General features: G+C 35.0%; 1 protein-coding gene across 3 annotated transcripts in view; it reads right to left on the bottom strand.

Annotated features, from left to right (window-relative positions):
* The window catches only part of Alh (coiled coil domain containing protein Alhambra), a 294506-nt gene that overhangs the window by 164949 nt on the left and 101741 nt on the right, over nt 1-27816 (bottom strand). The window lies entirely within an intron of this gene.

The raw sequence follows: 27816 nt of genomic DNA, 5'->3' as shown, positions 1-27816 counted from the left end.
AGTGGCTGTTAGGGGGGGGTGTTGTTTACCACTGCAAGCGATTTACTATCTCCCCACATGAACTTGTTTAAGCTTTTCTTCATGTGTGAAGTATATGCAAAACTTTTATTGGTAACAGAAAACTAGCTCGGATGACAGTGATAATATAAAACGAGGTTTGATATGTATATAAAGTCAATATCAACAGTCCCTGATTACGAATGCGTGATGAAAGGGACAGGAAGATTTGGAGCTTCCCTGGAGAGCATTCGAAGTAAATACAATTAACCACTGCTTTGAAATGAAACATACGAATAAGCAATATTTACTAATATTCATTAAGCGCCGAAATACGCAGGAAGCAAAGTTTGTGAACCAACACCAATGTGTGAATTTTTCTATTAAAATATAAAAATTAACAAAAAAGGAATAATAAATAATAAAAGTTAAATACGTTTCTTTTAAAATAAAAAAAATCTACTTAGTCTTAAAACATTTTAAATTTGTTTTCATTATTTCACGGCCCCCCTCAACAAAACCTATGGCCCCCAAGGGGGCCGCGGCCCACAGTTTGGGAAGCGCTGCCTTAGACGATAGAAATATAAGATCTGGTAACGTTGGAGTCTTGACAAGTAACAGACTGATTTGGAGGAAAATTGTAGATAGGAAATTAGTAATGATGTAAATTTTTCATGTAGTACTATCATATCCTGTACACCCCTTGAGGGTACATGGCAGGAATTTGATGATGATGATATTGTGATGTGTAAAATAAGCCCGTTGAATTTTTTCAGTGACGCTTAGGAACATTAAATCATGGGAAAGATATAGTTTCGGCCATGGGACCTACCGACGAGGTGGATAAATAGTGAGACCAAATTGCACTTCTTATCCATGTTATTCAACGGGTGTTACAGAATCGTATCCAGATTTAGCTGGACATCTATAGATGTCCTGGCCGGTTGGGGGGGTTAATAGCAAAAGCACTAGAAGCATCTAATCTCTTAAGTTTGTGCATAGTGAAAACAGGGAAACCTCATTCCATGAGTAAAAATTTACTACTTCCAGCTATAAAACATGTGGTAAAAACTATGTTTGGCAACAACTTACTAAAAGATGTTGATTTGATTTCTCTTTCAAATGACACTGTCAGTTGCAGAAATAATGATATGGCAGGTGACATAGAATCTCAGTAATTCAAAAGAGTTAAGAAGAGCCCTTATTATGCATTACAAATAGACGAGACTACTGATGTTACAAATGATGCGCAGTTAATATGCTACGTAAGATATGCAGATGATAGCAAGATTCAACTAGAGAAGAAATATTTCACACTCTCAATAATTACATAATACACAAAGGGATCCAGTTGGAAAAATGTATGGGCTTCTGTTCGGATGGAGCTTGAGCCCTTACAGGCAGGCATAGTGGAGTTGTTTCTAAGGTTAAGTAAGTAGCTCCAGATATGAACTGGGTACATTGTTTCATATATAGGGAAGCATTAGCCTCCAAAGGAATGCCACCAGAATTTAAACTGTGCTATACAATGCTGTAAAGCTAGTTAATTTTATTAAGGCTCGACCATTAAATAACAGATTATTTTCAGAACTCTGCGATGAAATGGGCAGCGAATACATACAACTTTTGCTTTATTCTGAAATTCGCTGGCTTTCCAGGGCAAAGTACTAACAAAGTTATTTCAATTAAGGCACAAAGTTTCATTGCTCGTAAATGAACGTAATTCTGATTTTGCATCACTCCTTGAAGCATAGTTATCAACACTATCCTATCTTTCAGACATTTTTTTGAAATTAAATGAACTAAATCTCTCCCTTCAGGGAAATTCTTCAACTGTTCTTGATGCCTATGACAAAATAAAGGCATTCGATAAAAAATTGGTATTATGTATTAGTTATGTAAAAGACAGACAATTTGCACCTTTTCCAATTGGAATCCTTTTTAGTGGAAAATAATATTTTTGTTGATTCTGAGTTTCTGGAAAGGGTTTCTGACCACCTCAAAAATCTGAAACAGAATTTTGAAACATATTTTCCAAATAACTTTTTATAAGAAATTTCTGTGGGTTCACGATCCATTTCAGGCTTACAGTCACAAGAACGATCTTTCGTTATCGAAAAGGAACAGTTAATTGAGCTTTCAAATGACAGTGGGCTTAAAATGCAATTCCGTGATCTCGGTTTGGCTCGATTCTGGATCTTGCCTTCAGTGAGAAGTGAATTTCTCAAATCATCTGAAGAAACATTGAAAATCGTCATGCAGTTTTCTACAACTTATCTTTGCAAGAAAGGATTTTCATCGCTCCTTCAAATAAAAACAAAATACAGAAATTGTCTTAGCGCGTGTGTGTGTGTGGGTGTGCCGATCTTTGACTGAAGTTGACCAATATTGAGCCAGATATCCAGCTACTCTTCAAGAGCTGAGAAGCTCAACCATCTCATTAAAAGTTAGTAGTAATATAATTATATCATATTTGAAATTGTTATAATTCTTGACCACAGAGATTAATGAATAACTAACTCTTATTTAGAAGTATTGGTCAAGTGTTAATAAACTATTTAATAACCAACTAGTTGGTTATTAAATAGTCTAACCAATACTTCTAAATAAGAGTTAGTTATTCATTAATCTCTGTGGTCAAGAATTATAACAATTTCAAATATGAACTGAATCGATGAGATTACAAAATGGAAGGTACGCCATCTTGAACTTTTAAAATGTAAAAAGGCTAAGTTTTTAAATCACCTAACTTCTTAAAAAGATGTCGAGACAACAACGTTATCCCCAAATTTCTGCATCTCAGACAACTTTTTAATTCTAGACAAGCTAAACAACGTATTTATCATAAAACATCACTCTCCCTTCTACGTGAAAGAATATGTCATACGAGATTCACACTAAGCCAAATAGACTCAAAATGTTATGAGTTCTTTACAGACATCTCTAATACTGTTGACGAAGATATTTGGTGACTTCTAGATAATATGATTTACACAAGTTATGATAAAACCTTCAGAAATGGCAAACGGAAGCAAATCGAGAAATCCAATTATCTGTATACTAATCATATTGAGTCTAAACCTTCTCTACCGGATAATCAAGTGATCGTTAATCAATCAAAGCACATACTAACAAAACCTGAGACTGCTATTCTCAAAAAAGGCTTCAATTTGGCCTTACACCTGTTGTAATACCCAAAGTAGATTTCATCTGCAATTTAGAGAAAGCCATCTCATTACTACCACAACTTACAGCTAATGACCTTAGATTGAAAAGCAGCATAATCCTCTCGTCTCCTTCCAGATCTCCACATGCAAATTTCATCTGTATGGAAAAAAGAACCCTGCTCAACTTAAAGAATAACAAAGACATCATCATACTTAAAGCGGACAAAGGAAATAGTACTTTGTTATTAAATAGATAAACACAAGATAAACTTAACAATCTGTTATCAGATACGTCCATCTATAATGTCCTTAATACAGATCCAATGTTAAAAAATCATTAACGACATCAATGAACTATTACGTCGGATGACAAACTGGCCTACAGATTTAATTAAAAAGTTAAAATCTATGCATCCTCTAACTCCTAGACTGTACAGCGTTCCAAAAGTGCACAAGGATGACTCCCCATTATGTCCCATTATAGATGGAATCAATTCTCCAACTTACTTACTGTCTAAACATCTTGCCAAAATTCTACAACAACACATCCATAACTCAGATACTTATATTAAAAACTCTCAACATTTTATTGAAAAATTAAAAAACGTCCCTATCTCTGAAGATGATATACTTGCTAGCCTTGATGTTACTTTCCTGTTTACCAGCATTCCAAGCTGAAGTCATCAACATCTTAGACAATTTATTCCCACAAGACATCACTTCGTTGTTTAGTCACTGTTTAACTTCTAACTATTTCGTATGGAAGAAAACCACTTACAAACAATTAACCAGATTGGGCATGGGTAGTCCCCTCTCACCCTCTTGTGCTGACCTATTTATGGAAGATCTTGAAACTAAAATCTCATCTCAGATTAACCCAAAACCTACAGCATGGTTTAGATATGTAGATGATATCTTTATCATATGGAAGAGCTATTGGATTACCTAAACAAAATCAATTCGTTCCACCATACTATCAAATTCACACTAGAACTTGAAAAGGACAAACAACTACCATTCCTGGACATCATAATAAAGAAACAAGAAAATAACAGTGTCAACTTATCTGTTTATAGAAAACCTACAAATAGTGGATGTTATCTATACTTCAGCTCATCACACCATATCTCCCCAAAACTTAGCATTATTCATATGCTAAAGAAAAGAGCTATACAGTTTACTATGGACCAAAATGATCTACAAGAAGAGCTGACTCCAACATCCAACGACCTATCCTTAAATGGCTACCCTAGAAGACTCATCAACAAGATTCTCTTCTCTGACATACCACAAAGACAACATGATGTCACCCAATATATCACCACTATAACTATTCCATACGTTGGTACCATTTCCAAAAAACTGGCTCTCCTCCTAAAACCACACAATATTAGATGACCTTCAAGCCAATTGAAACTATTCAGAAATTTCTAAGATCACCGAAAAACTTACATCCTTTCTACAAGTATGCTGGAGTTTACAACATCCCTTGTTCCTGTGGTCTTAGTTACATTGGTCAGACATCTAGAAGCTTCGAAATGAGACAAAAGGACCACATAGGTTATGTAAGAAATAACAGAAAAGATATATCTGGTCTTTCTTCCCACTTCTCTACAACCAACCACATTATTGAAAGGAATAAAAGTTATGTGCCTTATATAGAAGAAAACTACTGTTCCAGGATCTTCAAAGAAGCAGCTACAGTTGCCCGTTCCACAAAAAACCTCAACAGGAATCAAGGTTTAATCCTACCTGATATATGGAAGACCTTAATCAGATCACTAAACACACATGAAATGAACTTCAGCGCCAACTACAAAATGTTTCTCAACAAGTAAATCATGTATCCATGACACGTGTATCATTTCATGCTGAGTACTATTTTGTTATTGAATTAGAATTGTCAGTTAGCATCTAGCTTGTAATTTACTTTGCCTACCTTATTTGTACCCTGAAGATGCCGACAGCAATAGCCGGCAAAACTAGTTGGTTATTAAATAGTTTATTAACACTTGACCAATACTTCTAAATAAGAGTTAGTTATTCAATAATTATATCATATTATTTGTTGATCAAATTTATTAACTTAACCAACTAGTTTCGCCACACTTTAACTGTTGGCATCTTCAGGGCACTTACATATAGGCTGAAACAATCACAATCTCACAATTATGTGTAACTGTAAAACTGACAAGAATAACTGTAAATAATAACTTTTACAGTTACACATAATTGTGAGATTGTTTCAGCCTATATGTAAGTGCCCTGAAGATGCCAACAGTTAAAGTGTAGCGAAACTAGTTGGTTAAGTTAATAAATTTGATCAACACTTGATCTGTAAACCAAAAAATATTATTACTAATTATTATGACCAAGAAAATAAACCTTCATTATCATATTATTTATTTGTTTAATAAAAATTAAAACTTTGTTCAATGATGATACACTTTTAATCGTTTACTTCAAATTTAATTACGTTTCCATATGTATTCAAAACAAGCTTTTAGATTTATTGTCATAAATGGCACAGTTTTTCCCAAATGCTGGTAATCCCCACATAGGATTTTAAAAAAAAAGTACACAACTTAGTGGTCCTTAGAATTGTTTTAGGCATTTTACTGGTCCTTGGGCTTAGAAAGGTTTGAAAATGCTGTTCTAATCCAAATGTACAAGTAATATTTGGACTCGATTTTCTGAAATGTCATACTTTTGCATGTAATTTTGTTCATGGTACAGTGTCCTTGTCACCTGATGTCCTGTCCAAACAGGACATCAGGTGACAAAAGAAAATTAGAGCAATCTCCTCAAGTTTTTAAAGACTAGTGACAATGATCAAGTGTTTAATACTGAGACTCTAAAAATAGATGAGAGGGAAAATATTGGGAGAATAAAAGAGAACCTAGTGGATTCGATGAAATTAGCAAATACAGTGAAAAAAAGGAATAGAATTCCAAAATTCTTTAAATCTGCCTTTGAATTTTTCTCTGGTGTTTCACAGAGGATATTGTTTCAGTGTCTTGCATTAAAGCAGTAGAACACCCAATGCAAATTTGTACTCAATCTCCTATTTACATTAGGCAATATCACACTCCACTGAAATATATGAAGTGTTTTCAGAAATTACTTAACACTCAGTGTAAAACAAATATCTTTACAGAGTTAATGAGCAGATGTAATAATATAAAATAACAATATACATGAAAGACGGGAGAAATTTTGAGATGTAATAGTAGGAAATGCAAATGTGTGGAAGGGTAGGTGGAAACATAAAAGGAAAAGAGTTAAAGAACCAAAAATAAAGCATTTTGGAAGTGTATTAAGACTGGATCAGATGATGATGATAGAACTATTTAAAATTAAAGAAAGAGAGCCATGCAAAAAAATAAAATAAAATAATAATTAAAGAGAAATTTAAAAATAAGCTGGAGAAAGATATTAATGAGAACTAGAAAATGTTATACAGATTAATGAACAGAAGAAGCAACGAGGAACCAGGTTTTTTAATAAATGGAGATAGAAATCTTGTAACTATTAGAAGAGAGAAATAAGCATGATTTAGCAACATTACTTAAATATCTGTTAAACAAATATGAAAACAATAGCAAAATAGACCAGAATAAATATAAAAGTAGAGATATAATAGGGAAATAAGGCTGGCAATGTTGAAGAAGAAATAAGGAAGATGAAGAATGGGAAACGCTGTGATAGATTAGCATGCTAAATTGATCAGATCATGCTGAATTACATCTTTAGATCAATCTGGAGAAAGAGGATGATACTTGGTGACTGGATCAAGGGGATTAACTTCCCAATATATAAAAGAGGCTCATTAACTGAGTGACAAATATTATTGTGTTGTATAAAGATTTATTAAATAATAATAATGACAACAGAAATACAGGATAAAATAAAGGAAGGGTTAAGAGAAGAGCAGTTTGGTTTTAGTTCTAATTTTTGTTGTAAGGACAATTATGGAGAGACACTGAGATTTTGGAAAATGCCTATTTGTAGCATTTCAGGATTTGGAAAAGTTTTTGGTTGAATTCTATAGGGAAGGATCTAGGAGGTTCGGAAAAGAGGAAATGTTTATGATCAAGAATTTGTAAGTTAAATGTAAACAAAGACTAGATTTGGTAATTCACAATGGTTTATTTATGCTTAATAATGGACAAGGACTTGATATCAGCTGTGTTTGCAGATGATGTGGAGATGGGCACATTCAGAAGATCTACAGAAAAACTAGACAAAACAGAATAACTAGAAAAGTGATAGTATGATTTTGAATCATAAAAAATGTACAATTTGAAGAGGAAAGGAAGGTTATTATTATTATTATTATTTTGCCAGAATGCTAAGAAAAAGGTCCAGAGGAAGACCAAGGACTAGCAATTGATGCAGTGAGATGTGCCTTAGAAGACAGAAATATAAGATCTGATAATATTGGAGTCTTGACAGATAACAGATTCATTTGAAGGAAAATCATTGACAGGTTAGTAATGATCTAACTTTTTCAGGTAGTACTATTGTAATATCCTACCCCCCCCCCTGAGGGTACATAGCCGGAATTTGACATATTCACTCCTCTTCAAGACTTGTTCACCAAGTCTAAGACTTAGTGAGCAATTTCCTGAAGAGGAGTGAAAACTTCAAATATTTGAGAAGGTAACCCTTCAGTGATGGAAGTTTAGATCAGGATATATTGAGGAAGTTTTCACTGGGACAAAGCTTCTTTGATAGTGAAAGTAGTCAAATTTGGGACACTAAAATCCTATTGAAGTATAGCTTTTGATTAACAGAAATGACTTTTCTTCCATTCTGTCTTATGCAGAAAAGACATGGATGCTAAAAAAAAAAAAAAAAGACATTAGTAAAATGCAGATAACAGTGAGAAGTTTTCTCACTCTCAGTGTTTGCAAAAACAAAGAGAGAGAGAGAGAGAAGAAAACGTGGACATTATGAGCAAGAAAGTGTTGAAGAAATCCTGTAAACTCCAACATTAAATTGTTTGGAATGTAATGAACATGGATTAAAAAAGAATATCAAGAAGAATGTATAAAACAAAAACTGAGGAGAAAAGACCAAGAGGAAGCCCATGGAAAAGGCCAGATAAAAATTAGAGGAAAAGAAAGAAAGAAATTTGAACTGGAATAGTGTTTTACTGAAAGAAGAATATGGGAGGACAAAAGAAACTGAGAGCTTAATCTAGCTGATCTTACTGTTGGAGTAGTTACTGATCATGATGAATTATTTTCAGTTAATTAATATTCCTAATATGATATGTGTTTATTTCTTAAATCTTTAAGAAATTTGCTATATCAAATATTTGTCAATAAGTAATACCGTACATTATGTGTAGTATGCTGTTAACCAGTAAAAGAAAAATAATATGAGCTCTAATAAAAATACATCTAAAAGGCAAGTAGAAGAAATATTACCATTCATGTCAAATAGTCAAAGAATAACAGAATTATATAATAAAAGAAGCATTTCCCTCACATTACTTAGGAAGGAAAAATGATATTTATTATTATTATTTGTGGTGAAGGAGGATAACTTCTTATTTATTTATTTTTAACAGGTTTACAAAATTATTCTCTTTCATTGATACTGCACAACATTCAAGAGTAGAAAGAGAATGCCTTAAAAACCAGGAAATCCTTCAACTGCCATGATCTTCACTGGCAAGAATTTTTTTAAAATCCTTATCAATCATGAATGACATTCAATAAAAAGTAAAAGTTGCCATGTTATATTATATAAGAGTGGAATTTGCAAGGTCAGTAGTAGATATTAATCATTTTTGGACCTGTAATGAATAAATCTATTAATAGTCAAATTCTGTGCTATCTAGAAGTTTTTCACATAATTATAAATTGATAAGGATTCTAACAAACTCGTTCTACAAATCTTCCTGCGCAGTTCTTTTATATAACTTTGGACAAATACCCTGAAAAAAATTTCAACAAACTCGAGTCATATGACTGGGAGCAGAAAGATATGAATAAACTCTCCTACGAACTTTAATGTACTATTGACAAGTGAAGTTTTCAAACTTTTTTTTTTACAAATGTCAGAACTCTTAGAGCCTCCGTAGCTCAGTCAGTATAAACCAGTGTTTCCCAACCTGTGGTCTGTGGACTCCTGGGGGTCTGCGAGTAATTCAAAGGGGGTCCATGGGATAGTTTATTTTCATTAAACTTTATCTTATCATGTTGCTCATACCTGGGATATTTGCAATGTATATCTCTGGCTCTTGAGGCCCATGGTTTAAGTAAAATTTAACACGAATGTTTGAGTACCGTTACTTTTTCCCTTTGTAAAGCAGAGGTGAATAACCAATCCTTTGTAATTTAATTTAATTTAATAAACTATAATTTATAATATTATATTGGGTTCGAAATTTATAATATTATAATTTATATTATAAATAAATTTTATATTATAAATTTTATAATATTACACAAGTGTGTTTTTCTCGGTTTAATATTCAGTTTTTCTGCTTTTGGTCAAATAATTCAGTTCACAACAAAACTTCTGATTTTCAATTTGTTCACTATCTTATTTAGATATGGATCGGTGGTTAAAGTGTGAATCGTCGAAATGCAAGACAGACGATAATCCGAGTGGATCTAGTGTTGTTGAAAATAGTACTAGTGCAAATAAAGTTCCTTTCCTCAAAAAATCATGCAAATATTTCCATCCTATTTGCAAATGGGATTTTCCGTTTTGAATAAAGACAGATCACAGTGTGTTCTTTGTTGCGAAGCGTTATCGAATGAATCTATGAAACCGTCGAAGTTGAGACGCCACCTTGAAACAAAACATGGCGAATTAGTTAATAAGCCAATAGAATATTTTCAAAATAAAAAACTGCAACTTTGTGGTTCACAGAATTTAGTTAAGGACATTGTGTGTGGAACAAAAAATGAAAAGGCTGTTCTTGCCTCTTACAAAGTCGCTCTTCTGATCGCTAGAAATGGACAACCCCATACAATTGGGGAAGATTTAATTTTGCCTGTGGCAAAAGCGATAACAAAGAACTTGTTTAGTGAAAAACATGTCAATGAGGTGTCTCTAATATCGTTATCTGACAATACTGTGAAAAGAAGAATCGAAGCGATGGCTCAAAATGTGAGAGATGTTTTGCCAGAACGATTATCTCATAGTGAATATTTTGCGTTCCAGTTGGATGAAAGCCACGATATTTCAAATAATGCTAATTTGCTAGCTTTTGTGCAATATGAACACGAAAATAAAGTTTGTGAAGAGTTTTTGTTCTGTGAATCGTTCCCTCTTCATACAACTGCTGAAGCTCTTTTCAAAGTTGTCAATGATTTCAAAACTACAAATGAACTTCAATGTGAAAAATGTGTAGGTATCAGCACAGATGGTGCTCAGGCAATGTCAGGAATACATAAAGGTTTGGTTGCACGTATCCAGAAAGTCGCACCTCTTGTGAAATGGACACATTGTTGTATACACTGCGAAGTACTAGCTACACGGCGTATGCCCTGCAAAATGAAAAACATTCTAGATGAGGCAGTAAAAATTGTCAATTATATTAACGCCCATCCTCTTAACAGCCAGTTATTTTCTGCACTTTGTAATGAAATGGGAAGTGATCATGAACACTTATTATTGCACTCAGAAATCCAATGGCTGTCCCAGGGTAAGGTTCTGACGCAGCTGTTTGAGCTTCGTGACGAAGTAAGGTTGTTCCTCATAAACTCCAAATTTGAGTTAACACACTATTTAAATGATTTCACATGGCTCTCATCTCTTGCTTACTTGGCGGACATTTTTAACATCTTGAATACTTTTAACTCGAGCCTTCAAGGTACATCTGTCACCTTGTTTTCTGTGCAAGACAAGATAGAGGCAACAATCAAGAAATTTGTGGTGCAGCCATATCGAGAAAGGAAAAATACGATTCCTTTCACACGCTGAGTGATTTCATTGATTTCAGTGAACAACCCCTTTCTACTGATGTTGCTGAAAGTATGATTGAACATATGAGGTCATTGGCATCTCAACTACGTCTGTATTTTCCGCTTTGTCCTGAAAAAAAAACAACTGGATGAAACTCTCTTTCTAGACGTGGAATATGAACTTCCTTCTCTCGAAGGAGAACAACTTATCGAGCTGCCGTGTGATTCGACGTTCAAAATGCTGTTTCCTTCGTTACCATTACTGGAGTTTTAGTTCCAAGCTAAGTCTGTTTATTTACCCTGAAATTTCCAAAAGGACTGTAAGACATCTGTTGCCATTTGCCACTACATATCTGTGCGAGACAACATTTTCTCATCTTGTATATATGAAAAACAAATACAGGAATAGAGTTAATGTGGAGCCAGATCTACATTTGAAATTATCCAGTTTTGATCCTGACATGCAAAATTTGACGTCTGAAAAACAGCACCAGCCATCACAATTAGGCCTAATATTAAATTCATAATATTAGGCCTAATTGATATGTTCATATTCTTCTGAATATCTCTGTTAAAAAGTTGTTTCTCTATATGTCTATATGATTTATTCTTAATTTATTTATTTACTTATATGTTGTTTACTTAAATCTATCCTTTCTTACCTAAATCTTATTCAATCAAAATCCTACCGGCTGCTCTATTGTTATATATTTACCTTTCGTTATTTATTCTTTCTTCTCTTACTTTAATCTTATATCTAGGATTGTTTCCTCTTCGGATACTGGCGAATTTATTTTTTGCTGCACCAGCCAGTATCCTACAGTAGAAAAGATCCTTACTCAGGGAGACAATACTAGATTCTTAGCTTTCTTACACAATATCTTATTTAAACTGCCGTATAGATTAAGATTATTGTAGTCGTGACCTAAATCTATAAATATACTTTCTTTCTAAATCCTTCCCGCCAAAATAGGTTCTATTTTTATAAGTGGTAATTTGGAATTGTAATCAGGCATGACTCAGGTTCAGGTAAATATGATATGTTTATTGGAATATCTAAAACACAATACAAAATTCATACACTCAATTATGCTCAATACTAAATAAAACTCGAACTAAGAGATTAACACATTCCAAACTAATTAAATCTTATCTTCTTATTGTGCTATCTTCTATCGAAGGTCAGCGACCATCTTGGCGAATAAACTGCGCTCTTGTGCTAATCTGAGCAGTTGTGCACTGCTCTTTCCTGTCCACGTCTTGATGTTGTCAAACCATGATATTCTTTTTCTTCCTCTAGTTCCTTTGCCATCAATTCTTCCTACCAAAATAGTTTGTAGAAGTTGGTATTTGCTGTTTCTCATGATGTGTCCAAGATATGATGTTTTTCGTTTCTTGATTATTTGTACAAGATGTTTAGCTTTGCCAATGGATTTTAAGACATCTTCATTGGTAATTTTTTCTGTCCATGATATCTTTAGCATTCTTCTGTATAGCCACATCTCAAAGGCTTCGATTTTCTTGATTGTTGTCGCCTTCAATGTCCATGTTTCAACTCCATAGAGCAGAATAGACCACACGTAACATTTCAGCATTCGGCATCTGACTTCCATGTTTAGGTCTTTATTGCAGAATAGTGTCTCATTTTCATGAAGGACTGCCGTGCAACTTCAATCCTTGTCTTTATATCTATTTCTGGATCCCAACGTTCATTAAGCCAGCAACCAAGATATTTATATCTTGACACTTGATCAATATGTTTCCCATCGAGTGTCAGTTTCATTGATGAGGCTGGATGTTTGCTGATGATCATGTATTTTGTCTTGTTGATGTTTATATTTATTCCCATTCTTTGGCTTTCTATGTATACTCTGTCAACGAGTTTTTGGAGATCCATAATGTTATCTGCAATTAGCACGGTGTCATCTGCATATCGTAGGTTGTTAACAATCTTTCCATTTATTATGATTCCCTCTGGACATTCTTCCAATGCTTTTTTAAAGATTACCTCTGCATATATGTTGAACAGGAGTGGTGAGAGCACACATCCTTGTCTCACTCCTCTTTTGATGTTAATATCACTGGTGGTAATGTTGTCTAATTGAACGGTAGCTGACTGATTCCAATACAGATTTGTTATTAGTCTTATGTCTTGTTCGTCTAGCCTTATTTGTTGAAGGATTTCTATTAAGTTGGTGTGTCTGACTTTGTCGAATGCTTTTTCAAAATCTATGAAACACATAAAGACAGATTTCTGTTTTTCTATGCATTTTTGTATCAATATTTGGGTACAGAAAAGGGCCTCTCTAGTACCAAAACCATTCTGAAAGCCGAATTGTGTTTCACTTAGAGTTTCTTCACTTTTTCTATAAATGCGATTCTGAATTACTTTCAAAAATATTTTTAATGTTTGGCTCATTAGACTAATAAGTCTGAAGTCACCACAGGAATTCGCTTTGGGATAGTGATAAATGTAGATTTGAGCCAATCTGATGGAAATTCATCACTTTCATATATTTTATTAAATAGTTTTTCAAGAAGTTTGATGTTATCTGGTTCGATTAATTTTAAAAATTCTGTTTGCACACCATCTGGTCCACTAGCTTTTCCTGTTTTACTTGTTTGTATAGCATTCTCTATTTCGCATTTCATGATTGCTGGTCCTTGAATGTTATCTTTTATATTTATAGGCTTCTGTCTAGTATCATTGAAAAGTTCTGTTACATATTTTATCCAAATCTGTGCTTTATTCTCTTCTTCTAGAACTATTTTTCCATTTTCGTCTCTTAGAGATACTATTTGCTTTTTCCTCAGTTTTCGGAAATTTCGTTGATTTTCTTATACAGATTGAAATTATCATGTTGTTTCTGAAGCAGTTCAATTTCAGTACATAAATTTTTAATCAAATTTTCCTTGGCTTCTTTTATTTTTTTCTTGATGATGTTATGTGTTTCTGTATACCTGGCTAGGTCTTTGTTTTTATACATTCTTCTTGTATCAATAAGAGAAAGAATCTCATCTGTCATCCATTCCTGTTGTTTTATATTATTCACATAACCTACTTCTTCAATACTTGTTGTTACGATGGCATTCTTTAAGCTATTCCAAAGAGATTCCACACTTTTATTTTCTTCTATGTTAATCTGTTGTAATCGCAGGTTAAGCTGTGTCTTGGCACTTTTATTTATGTTCGGGTCTTTCAGTTTTTCTACATCAATTTTCTTTTTCTTCTTTTGTGATTTTTTAGCTGATTTTAATCTAAGACGTACTTCTGCAACTATGGGATTGTGGTCTGATGAGATATCTGCTCCAGGATAAGTCTTTGCACTCTTTATACTACTGTGGAATCTTTTATTTATCAGTATATAATCAATTTGATTTCTGACAATGTTATGTTGGTTATCTTGAGGCGATTTCCAAGTGTACAGTCTTCTTGGTGGAAGTTTAAACCAGGTATTTGCTATTGTTAGATCTTCTTCCTGACAGAATTGGACTAGGCGATCTCCTCTGTCATTTCTGGTGCCTAAGCCATGTTCGCCAACAATTTCTCCATCACCCCCTCTTCCCACTTTTGCATTGAAGTCACCCATCACTATGTTCATATCATGTTTCTTTGTTAGGTTTTTAATCTCTTTTAGGTGTTCATAAAACTCTTCAACATCTTCTTCACTTTTGTCAGCTGTGGGTGCATAAGCTTGGATGATATTTATGTTAACCGGGTTTCCCTTAAGTTGTAACAGCATTATCCTTTCAGAAAATGGAATCCAATTTATTACTGATTTATTGGTTTCTTCATCTACTATTACAGCTACACCATGTCGATGTTTGTTCTCATCATTCCCAGAGTAATACATTGTCATATTATCTTGTTGACACTTTCCAGATCCTGGCCATCTTGTCTCGCAAATTCCCAAAATCCGGATGCCCAGCCTCTTCATTTCTCTTGTGGCATTTCTTAATTTGCCAGCTTCATACAAAGTTCTGACATTCCAAGTTGCAATTTTAAAAGTGGACACCATTTTGAGCCCGGAGATTCTTCACACCCCTGTCCCATTTAAGGGACGCTGGGAACTTGGGGCCAATTGTAAGGGTTTGCTCGCCATGGTGGTTGTTCTGGAGATAAGGTAGAGCAGTAGTTTCTCCGTTTGCTTTCTGCTCCGCAGTATTACAGACGTACACAATATAATCATATTGCCATCTGCAAATCTCTGATCACAAGCTTTTCCGTCATCATTTGGCTTCAACCTTGTGTCAGTACTGACAATGCTGCTTCCCAATGTCAGGGGCGGTGACCCCAGCAGGTACTTATTTAATGGCGGCACTACTCGCCATGTCACCGAGTTGTCATTGGGCTTTGTGAGGTTTTAAGTGAGACAGAGTTGCCACTTCTGCTCCCCCACGCCCTGATAGCTCAGTCGCTGTTAGTCCACGGCTGCTTATTCGCCAGATTGCTCTGCTTATATCGCAGCCAACCTCCATATCTGAAGGCTGTTCCCCGATCCGCCACCTGGGGACGCACCCGGTAGTAGTCAGCTCTGCTCCGGTAAATCTTATAAGGCATGCTAAATGCAGTAACTGCACATTGGGATATAGATAGCAAATGATATGAAGTTAAGCTAAATTCCTTTCAGTAGTATTACTCGTAAGAGAAAACTAAGAAACATTCTAATGTCACTGAGATGCTAAATTCTACTATTCTTATCGCATTAAATTAATCCTATCACATACAAAATTTACAAAAGATCTCTTCCAAACAATTCTTCTTACTCTCAAAGGAGGTTAACTGTCTAATTTGAGACTGTCCACAGAGTTCTTTAGAATACAGTTCTTAATTTCATATTCGTAAACTCTTCTCTCTTCTAATGAACTTTCACACAAAATTAGCGTAATTACACCTTACTGAGCTTTTTCTGCATCGTTCTGCACCATGTGTATGCCTGGATACTTCTCATCTATTGGCTGTCCATACACCAATGTAAGGATTACGCTATCTTCATTCCTTCTGCCGAAAACGGATTCAAATCTTTGCATTACAGGAACAACTCGATAGGACTATTCAGCGACAGCTTGATTCTGCTAGGACTGGAATTTTTACCTTCAGCTTTGCATAGAATCCTACTTCATTTTAAGAATGCTCGCACTCCGACATCTTATCACAGACTTCACCCCCCTCCCGTTACGCAAAACTGCCCACTAACTTCCGAACCACCAAAACAGGAAAATGTTACGACCAGAGAGAGAGCTCTCCGATAAGGGCTCAACCAATTATATTCTTCTATAGAGCACCCTCTTTTCTCAGTCCCCCTTTTTGCACACGGCCCTATTCTTTTCACCCCTTTGGGTTCATCCTTTGCCTTTACGACGCTGTTATACTTGGATTCACAGAATACATGGCAAAATTTTCCGAGTAAGCTATAGCCGCTAGCATTACGCTGCACACATGTAGCTTTATGTCTTCCAGGAATTATTAATTAGCAACTTTTTAGATGACTCACAGTAAATTTTACATAGCTTAAGTGAGGCTTAAATTTAAATCAGATTATCTCTCTTTTTAGACATACAGTAGAACTCGGTCATAACGAATTCCACAGGACCGCATATATTTGTTCGTAATAACCGTTATTCGTTATATCCAAGAAGGTCATAATTTGAGCGAATTAAAAATGTTTTCAGATTTTTCTCAGCATAGATATATTGGGTAATATAAATACATATGTGCATACATACATATAAAGAACAAAAATTTATTTTTAAAACTTCACATTTTTACATAAAAAATCATCAAGTGTACTTTGCTTTGCACAAGACGCATATTTCATATTTGAAATTGTTCCTCATACCACTAAGATGCTTGAATGTGTCGTCTGAACTTACAGATCACGATTCCATAAATCTTGTTAAAATATGTAAAGCACTTTCTGCTTCACGCCAGGTAACAATTTTCTCATCATTGTTATTTTCTTCCTCGGAGTCACTACTACTATTATCTTCTTCTGGTGTATGAGAGATTTGTTTTAAGATGTCAGTGTCTGTCGGTATATCCGAAGTTGCGACGCCATTATCAATCTCTGCACACGTTTCAAAATTGTTTAAGTTTTGCGCTTTTAACCACACCGATAACGGTAAGTTATCCTCTTCATCTTCTTCAGATTCGCACTCGTATTCCGCAAGACCGGCTTTCTTAAAACAGTTTTGTATCGTAGACGATGACACTAAATTCCAAGCATCATTCATTAAATGTATTGCGTAGAAGTACACTGATCTTCGAGTTGTAAGCATAAGCATTTTCTGCGGATTTTTCTCTGCGTTCTATTAGTTCCAAGACTAACAGACGACGAAAATGGAATTTAAAACATCTAATTACGCTTTGATCAAGTGGTTTCAAGACAGATGTCACATTCGGTGGCAAAAAACAAGTTTTATGTTTGTTAAATTAGCCACTACAGGATGGGCAAGACAGTTGTCTATCAATAACAAAAATTTTCCGGTTTTCACTGTGAAGATTTTTATCCCACTTGCGAATTTCATTTTTGAAAACTGAAGATGCCATCCAGGCCTTCTTATTCGCTGTATAATCAACGGGAAGTTTCTTTATGTTTTTAAAGCATCTAGGCTTTGCCGATTTTCCAATTACAAGAAGCTTTCTTTTATCGCTACTGGTCATGTTTGCACAAACTAAAACTGTGAGTCTATTTTTGATAAGTTTTCCGCCAATGCACTTTTCGTTTTTAAATTGAAAAAGTTTTTTCAATTTAAAAACGAAATTTTAAATTGAAAAAAGCGATCAATCCACCTATTGTTGCATTTAAAATCGCTATAACCAAGTTGAACAGCAAATTTTTCGGCTTGAACTTTCAAAATTGGTCTGCTAATAGGTAAGCCAGCAGTTCTTTGCACTTTAAACCACGAAAGAAGTGCCTCGTCAACGTCACTTTTATTACACTTTTTAAGTTTTTTACATTTCAATAAATTGTTTTCAAAAGTTTTCAGAGTCAACTTGCGATTCTTCCAAATTGTTGATATTGTAGATGGGGACAAACCATACTTCTTTGCTAGTGTCAGATTTGATTGGCCACTTTCCACCTCCCGTATAATTTCTACTTTTTCGGAAACCAATAAAATTTTCCGTTTGACTCCCGACATTTTTCCACAACCAGAAAATGCGTACGTACGAAATGTCAGTAAAGGAATGACTAACATGTATTATTCGAGCCTGTGTAGCTCAGTGGATGTGGCGTTTGCACACCACCGCACTTGGCCGCACGAAGGAAGTCTTGGTTTCGAGTCTAGTCGGCGACTAGAGGAAATTTTTCTAAGCCTTTTTTCGACCGGTTCCCGAGTTAGTCGATCTCTGGCATGGGCAAGCAGGTTTTTCCTCCCGGAAACTCGGGTTTTTCGTCCTGTAAACTCAAGAAAATCGACCGTAGAACCCACATTATTTCAGACATTAAAATATATTTGTGTTAGGGTTAGGGACCACGAGATGGCGGCACATTTGAGCCATCTCTCTTCACTGCGTACCGCTTAATTAGTGATAGCCTTGGGCCATCTGTCTCTGATTGGGTACCAGTGGAGATTGAACTGCCCACTCAGTCTCCAAAAGTTAGATAGGGCTAAATGGCCTCGCCTACTCCCGTATACGGGAATAAAAAGGTGTTAGCTGATTTTTTTTTTTTTTTTTTTATTCCCTTGAAACGAATTCGTAAAAAACATGAAATACATGCATTAAATCAAATGTAATTCAAATATACCTTCAAAATTATTCGTTATAAACGTGAATTCGCTGTAACCGTGATCGTTATAACCGAGTTCTACTGTACTTAAAAATGAAATCTTAATATAATCACCACAGCTTAAATATAAGGTACTTAAAATAAAGAATACAAATTTTATATAAAGTGAAGAAGTTTCTTTTAATTACAACTGATGTGCAGGTATTTCTCTTTGCCAGCAAGTTTTATATGTTAGGTTCCAAATGAATGATTTCTTTCCAAGATTCCTTCATTTAGGATCTAACATCTCCATTTATAAAAGTATTGCTTTGTCATAAATGACACATTTAGTGTTGTAAAATTGTAATTTATTACTTCATCTTTATGATATGTAAAATATAAAAAATTTCCATTTTGGATTTTATGGGGGCCACGGTGAATTAACATTCACTACAGGGGGTTCGTGACATCAAAAAGGTTGGGAAACACTGGTATAGACGAAGCCCTTTGGTCGGAAAGACCTGGGTTCCATTCCAGTCAGTGACGTGAAGAACCTTTATCTGGTCTCTTTCGATTAAAGGTGAGTTAGCCGATCTCATATGGAGGTAGGGGGGGGGGGGGTTCTTCCCCCAGAACAGGCAAACCAGCCCGGTGAACATACATGGTTTACAGTCATGAATACCTTCCAGTCATATGCCGGTCCCGAGCCCGGATAAAATTAGGGGGCTGGGGAAAGCAATGGTCAACTACCCTGTAAAAATCTCACCAAGAATACTTTGTGGGCAATGCCTACAAAGTCACCTATGGTCAAAAATGACTGAAAGGGAAAATCAGATCAGAACTCTTCGTGTACTATGGTACTAGCAGCATAGTATAATTTTTGCTCCAGCCACTTGTAACACTTTTACCAAACTGAGAATATCACATGTCCTCCATTTTTCAGTCTTTACAGGATTTCTTAAGTATGTTCATTGTGCTTATCAAGCTCTTGGGACTGACAAGGTTTTATGGCATCTCTAAAACTACTAAATATTCTTTTTCTCATCAAAAAACACTACAAATGTTCTCTCCCCCTTTTTTGAGGTAGAAGAGTGCATGCATGTTTGTGAATGCCTTTCACTTTCATTCATACAAATATATATACACTCTTCCATTATGGAACAAATCATAATGGGAGAGGCCTTCATTTGAGTAAAGGAAGAAACAGGCTGAATATCATAGGAGTTGCCTTGACTTGCACTACTTACAAGACATGGACTCTGCCCAAGAGTCCACGTAACTGTCTCTGATTAGTGAAGTTTCACTGGCCTGACAGCTGTTTAAACTGTTGGTTCTCATCAGAGACCAGGAAGAAATCTAAGAGGACAAAAACCCTAATATCAAACTACAGACAAGTCCCATGTCAGCTAGTGAGTTACATTCTTCATAAATGAACTCTTGGTAGGTGCATAAGTATAATACTTTTTACAATAGTTATTAAATATTGTATTATACAATAAGTATAATACAATATTTAATGACATCTGTTAATATTTTATAACCAGATTAAAGAAACAAAAGTTTGAAATTTTACCAGAGTTATGAGAATAAACCTTTGGCTCCAAGAATTAATCATGCAAAAACTCTGTCTCCAATTCTGGGCATCTCTATCTTTAACCATTTGAGCATGCACCATTATCTTCGTGCTATCTAACAACAGTCAAGTGTTAAGATGAGAAGATTTAGCTGGTCCAGAAGAAAGACTTCTTGGATTTATCCAACAGTTCAGATAAATTAGAAACCTGCTGAAATAAATGCAGCAAAGTACTTCTTCCATATTAGAACTTTCCACCACAGACCCAAACAGATCTCAGTTCAATCTTCCACTTTGAAAGTTGTCCACATTATTCTAAAATTTGGCTTTCACTTAATATATGTTGATAATAACTATAGGAACAGCTCTTCCCCCACAATTCCAACTGCCTGAATAAATCATCTTATTATTTAGAAGAATTTTATCTGTTTTAACCTTCTTGGTAATATCAATTATTAACATGGTATTTGTATAATTCTTCAGCTAATGCCTTTTTTGGAGTCATACAGAACCAGAACTCCACTCATTTCTACAAAAAATCAACACCCTATATTCTAGTATCAAGTTCACAGTAGAAAAAGAAACATCAAAAGGTATCTCCTTTCTTGATGTGCATCAGCATAAGCAAAATGGATCCATTTCCACTTCTGTCTACCAAAAACCAATATCTTTCCAGGTCATTATATATCCACAATACATCAGCCTACCATTCATCTCAAAAATATGGCATCATAAAATCCCTAGTATTCAGAGCATAAGATAAGTTCTTCTGAAGAATCTCTAAAAAAACAAGAATTGGAAATTGTCAAAGAAACATCCATACTAAATGGATATAATCCAATAATAACCTCCAAAATAATCAACCACTCCTTTAGAGCAACCCAGAGGACTCCTATACCATATATTAAAGGCACCTCTGAATTATGTGGCAAAAATTTTGAAAAAATATCAACTGCTATCTATAAAACCCATCAACCAAATTCATAACCTGCTACCTTTTCGAAAATACAAATTTTCACCACTGTTGCTACCTGGCATATACAAAGTACCATTTTTGTGCAACTTGTTGTACTATGGACAAATGGTAAATAAACATATCTCTGAACATCAAGACCACATCCGTTTTATCAAACCTCACAAATCTGGCCTTGCACAACATGGAATTGATAACGCTAACCACATCCCAATGGCAAAATGCTAAGCTGCTACATAGATCCATATATAAACATGAATGTTTATACAAAGAAAGTGCTGAAGTCCTGCTTCATAGACCTAATCTCAATTGGAATGACTGCCTCACTATACCAAAGTTTGAGAAATTGTTATCCTGAATTGTATTAAATAAATTTGATCTATTATATATATATATATATATATCATCATCATCAAATTCCTGCCATGTACTCTCAAGGGGTGTACAGGATATGATAGTACAACATGAAAAAAATTACATCATTACTAACTTCCTATCTACAATTTTCCTCCAAATCAGTCTGTTACTTGCCAAGACATTATCAGATCATATATTTTTATCGTCTCTAAGGCACTTTGTACCGTATCAATCCACCTATATCTTGATCTTCCTCTTGGTCATTTTGCTGCCAACCTGACAGAGAACACTTGTTTTGCTAATCTTTCTTTGCCCATTCTGTTTAAGTGACCATATCACCTGAGATTAGCTCTGCTAACACATTCCTGGATGTTGACAATGTCAAGTTCTTTCCTAATATCCTCATTTTTTTAATATGATATTGTCATTGATGCCATCTGTTCATGCCTATAATCTTTCTCAGGACTCCCATATCTGCGGTCTCTAGTCTTTGGTCAAGTGTTTTACTTCTAAACAGCTCTCAGATCCATAAGTTAAAACTGGTTTGAACACTGTCTTTCATACAGCTAATTTAGTGTTCCAACTAATTTCTCTCTTATTCCATATGAATTTATTCAATTGACTTCCTACCATACGAGCTTTGCTGATTCTGTTGTCTATTTCTATATTTAATTTACCATCTTCAGTAAAAATCGTGCCTAATTAGCTGAAATGTTTCACTTGTTCCACAGATTCCCCATTCACAACACAGCTGACATTTTCAATGATTCTGCCTTATATATATATATATATATATTTTAATTTCAGCCTAATAGTTTTAATCTATGAAAAAGCAACTGCATACCTAGAGATATTCCAATTTAAGCATGAGCTGTACTGTTTTATTATTCACTTATTCATTATTGTTGTTTGCACTGATGATGTCTTACAATATGTAAGATGAAATATTTACATAATAAATTTATTTTACTGTGGCATGTGTGTTATTCTATAGTTATGGATACTCCACAGGTCTCATTATACAAGAAATGTAATGTTCTATAACATAAAATATACCATAACCCAGGTAGACGAATGCTAGATTTTTAATGAATAAACACCAAACCTGGTGCAGTATTAAGCCTTGGTTTTTATTACAATTAGTAGAGGTGCATATCATTTCCAAAGCCTCCTTGAATTTTCACAAAATTTATGCTTGATGTAGGTATTTCTGTTTTTCTCACAATACTGGATGGTTGATATTGGTTGTTCGAAAGAATCTGGACTTGCACTGTCTTTTCTTTTCTGTATCTTTGAAATGCTCCAATGTATAGATCTCTCCAGTACATCCTGTTTGGCCAACATTGAAATCTTTGTGAATTTTTGTTTTTGCATAAATATCAAAGACATCCTCAGTATGTTAACAATGGAAAACAAAACAAAAGGCAATAAAAAAATTAATTTATAAAAAAGCTCCACTTAGCTAAGACAGCAACAGTTAGAAAAATTCTTACTTTTTTTAAAATAAATAATATATAAATAAATATAAATAAAGAGCCAATAGGCTTCATTTCGGCAATATAAACATTATTTAAATTAAAGGGATATTAAATCCCACATTGTTTTAAAACCGAATAAGAACCTCAAAGATTGGAATCAGAGAATTTCATGCCGAATGTAGTATTATAAACTATAAAGTATCGGCGATACTTTTATAGTATATTATAAAACAACCAAACGAACAACCAAATACCTATGTATATATATATACATATATATATATGTATATATATACATAGGCTGTTCAATAAGACTATATTTATACAGAAAACAGATTACCTTTAATCGTCATCATTTACATGGTCTTTTTCGAAGTAACTACTGTGAGACACGATGCATTTGTCCCAATGTTGCGTCCACTTCTTAAACACATGTGAAAATTTTTTTTTGAGAGTTCTTTCAAAACCGTCTCCGCAGCTTTTACACATGCTTTGTTGCTTTCGAAATGGCGGCCTCTTAGTGGTTTCTTGAACTGAGGAAACAGCCAGAAATTGCACGGTGCGAGATCAGGACTGTATGGAGGGTATGGTAGGATATCTATGTTGTTCTTCTGCAAAACATCCACTACATCACCAGCAATATGTGGCCTTGCATTATTGTGGTGCAATAAGAAGCCATTCTTCAGCAATGGATGCTAACTTTTGACGTGCTGTACCATTGTCCGTAAAACATCCGCATAGTATGAGCCGTTTACAGTATTCCCGGGTTCTACAGCGTGTTGGTAAACAATGGCTTCGTAGTCAAAAAAACATTATGGTCACAACTTTACCAGCCAATTTTACAGTTTTTGCTTTCTTGGGGTAGGCGAAGACGGATGCTTCCATTCACTGCTTTGTTGTTTCATTGTAGGGTCATAATGATACAACCAAGCTTCATCTGCTGTAATGATGCATTTTAAGAAGTTGTCGCCTTCTTGTTCCAGTCTTTCTTTCCATTCTGTGCACACATCCACTCGATGCTGCATTTGCTCCGGTGTCAAGAGTTTGGGAATCCATCGGGCGCAAACACGTTTCAGTCCCAAATATTCAGCCATGATTGAGTGAACACTTCCCACAGAAATATTCAGGACAACATGCAGCTGGCGTACTGTAATTCTGCGATCCTCCATGATGATAATCGCTGCTGTGTTGATCATTGTCTCTGTGATGGACATTGAAGGTCTTCCCTCACGTTCAAGATCTTCCACATTTTGCCTTCCTTCCTTAAAAGTTTTATGCCAGCGAAAAACACTTGCCCTCGACATTGCTTCATCATGGAAAGCTTCGTGTATCATGTTAAAAGTGTCCGATGCTGATTTTTGCAAACGCACACAAAATTTAATCGCATAACGCTGTTCCAAGGACGCTTCCATTTTGACAACTGGTCGCGGCTCGTAGGCGCCGAAACAAGCTTAAGTCTAGTCACTTGACACTCTGGCACATCAGCCCGTATACGCCATCTATCAACCTCTTTTGTTAATACAGACAGCAACATTTCTTTATTCCACAGAAATTAATATTGTGATGAGTGGTTTCGCGACAGTAAAATTAGTCTTATTACTTATACAGCCTTCGTATATAATTTAATGTTGAGCCCATACACGAGAGGTTGATTAATCAACCTACAGTATGTTAGTACTGTGTATGGGTAGTGGGTTGGGAAAGGAGAAACTTGTTTACATTTGATTTAAAAGCTTGTATATTGTATTCCTTGGGCCTTGGGAAACACATAAGGTGGGGAAGGGGGGGGGTGTTCTACAACGGCAGAAGCAGGAATGAAAAAGGAGGAAACGAAACTTGTTGTGTGAGTTTCAAGGGGTGCTGTGAAGGAATGCTGAGTGGCAATGCAAGCGTTCCAATGGACTTAGTACTGAGCAAAGGAATTATTGATGCTATTTCAGATGAACATTGCTATGTAAATATTTATAGAATAGACATATTGCAGAAACTAAATGCCTGAATGAAAGTGGGAGGAGTGAACTGGTAAGAGATGGGTTATTAATCAATCTAATTGCCCTCCTCTGCATTGAGTCGAGCATTTCTAAGTAGCTCTTAGGGGACTCTTCCACTCCAAATGTGAGGGCAGTATTCAATAACTGGGTGGATTGGTTAACAGCTGTTCAGAGATGAAGTAATGTTTTGAGCAAAAGAGAAATCCTAGTTTTTTTTTAGAAGCTAATGCAATGGTTGTGATGTGTTTGCCAGGAGAGGCTTGATGTCAGGGTGATTCCAAGAAGAGAAATCTCATCTTGTCTGGAAATTTGAGCATTGTCAAAGGTAACAGGAAGAAAATTATTCTTTTTTGTGAGAAATTTTGTAGTCATTCCTGAAAGTTGTATAAGGAGGGCATGAGCAAGAGAGTGAGAAGCAGTTTTTTAGCATGGAGAGTTGTGAGTGATTGGAATGCAATGTCTGAGAGTGTGGTGTCTGCAGAGAATTTGAATGTGTTTAAGGCAAGGTATGATGAGCTGAGTGTATGACAAAGAGATCTCCTAGATAAGTCTTTGACTCCATGGGGTCTTAGAATAATAATAATAATAATAAATACAGTAGAACTGGGTTTTGCTAGCATTGAAGTTTATGAGGTTATCTGAACCCCATCGGAGGATGGCTTGGAGATCAGAATTCAGGGCAGTGATGGTTGATGTTGTGTAGGTTGTGAGTTGTGTAGAGTAAGGTTTATCAAATGAAAGGGAAGAGTGCAATGTGCTGTCATCTACAAAACTGTGTATTGGGCTGGAGGTCAACTGAAGTAGGTCATTGATATATAGAAGGAAGAGGGTTGGTGAGAGAACACAAGCAAACCTTATGGAACCTTGGCATTAGTTATATAGTGAGAGAGTAAGGAACCATCCACCATCACAAATAGTCTGCATCAAGACAGAAAGCTGGCAATCCAACTGCATAAGTCCTGACACAGACCAAATGATGGGAGTTTGTTTAGTAAACCTTTGTGCCAGATCCAGTCAAAAGCTTTGGAGATATCAAGTGAAATCACTTCAGATTCACCAAACTTTTCCATGGCATTTGTCCAGAGATGGGTGATATATGTGAGTAGATCTCCTGATTGGCAGTAATGGAATCCACATCAGTGGTCATTTATTAGCTGGGTGCCTTCGAGGAAGTGTAGGAGTTGGGAACTGATGATTCTCTCCATTACTTTAGAGAGAACTGAGGTGAGTGAGATAGGGCAGTAGTATGATGGCAGTAATTTATCACCCTCCTTGGGAATGGATTGAATATAGACCCATTTCCAGGCTGTGGAATAGATACCAGTGGAGTAAGAGAGTATATACAGGTGATATAGGATAGGAGTCAGTTCTGGTGAACAAACCTTCAAGACAACTGGAGAAATACCATCAAGGTCAGAAGACTTTTTTTGTGTCTAATTTTTACAATATTTTTCTTATCTCTTTTTGGCAAAAGGATATAGGGGGCATTGCATATTGGGCATCTGGTATGGTTGTGTGTGTGTGTGTGTGTGGTGGTGGGGGGCATTTACCATGGTCAGTTATGCGTGCATCGTAATACACACAAGGGTACGCTGAAAAGTTGTGATAATCACCATGAAAGAATTATATATATATATATATTTTTTTTTTTTCAGAATTCATTTTTACTCGGTTGGAATATTATGAAAAAGGTATCAGTCATTAAAGCTTTTTCATATATATATATATATATATATATATATTGGCTGTCAAGATATTTCTGTATAGCAGTATCTATACTTCAAAACTAATGTCCTAATTTCACCTTTAATGTTTTTTTATACCCTTTGGTTCTAGTTCAGTGACTTCCAGAAATACTCTCTAATGTACTTTTCTTTTACATCAAAAATTTCTAAATCATAGAGTACTATTTGGGACTTAGAGGCAATTACATGATATCTAGGGGCAGCAGTAAGATTCTCTCAACAGTAAATATACAATAATCTATGTCACTCAAATTTGAACTAGAGGTTGATCATTTATTTCCTACTTTAGAAACTAATGTAATTATTTAAAATTAATGTGGAGTAAAGGATAAGAAGGCCACATTCATTAACAGTTATCCATTTCTGTCAAAAAAAAAAAAATCAATGTTTATGGATTTTCAACTTAAAGTGTATCCTACAAGAGTATTATTTAGAAGTATCTCAGCAATTTTTGTCTTCTTTGCTTAAATAGCATCAAATATGCTGCCATCTTATTATTTTAATCCCTCTACTAACTACAATCCTTTTCCACTGACATACCTTGCCTCTTGCATTATAAAGATAAAAAGATGATTTGAAAGGTGAGATGAATTTACTTCAGTAACATAAATAATGTAAATAACATTCAGAAAAAATATGCTCGTGTTCTGCTTTCAGACATTATTTCTCAAATTATGTGTTTCTTATCAAATCTTTCTTTATTGTTATTCTAGTTTCTATTATCAGTGGTATTGCTCCTGATTTTTTATTAATTTTTCTTATTTTTATTTATTTATTTTTAATATGAATCCGACCCATGCATATATAAATGTATGCAAATTAAAAATTCTACAAGAAGGAAGCAAAGTTTTTGTAAGTAAAATCCAGTAAGTATTGCCAGTATTTTAAATGGTTA

Source organism: Typopeltis vanoorti, chromosome 4 (genome assembly GCF_054136105.1).
Source record: "Typopeltis vanoorti isolate ZY-2024b chromosome 4, IOZ_Tvanoo_1.0, whole genome shotgun sequence".
Classification (NCBI taxonomy): Eukaryota; Metazoa; Arthropoda; class Arachnida; order Uropygi; family Thelyphonidae; genus Typopeltis; species Typopeltis vanoorti.
This window is presented reverse-complemented; position numbering and strand designations above follow the sequence as displayed.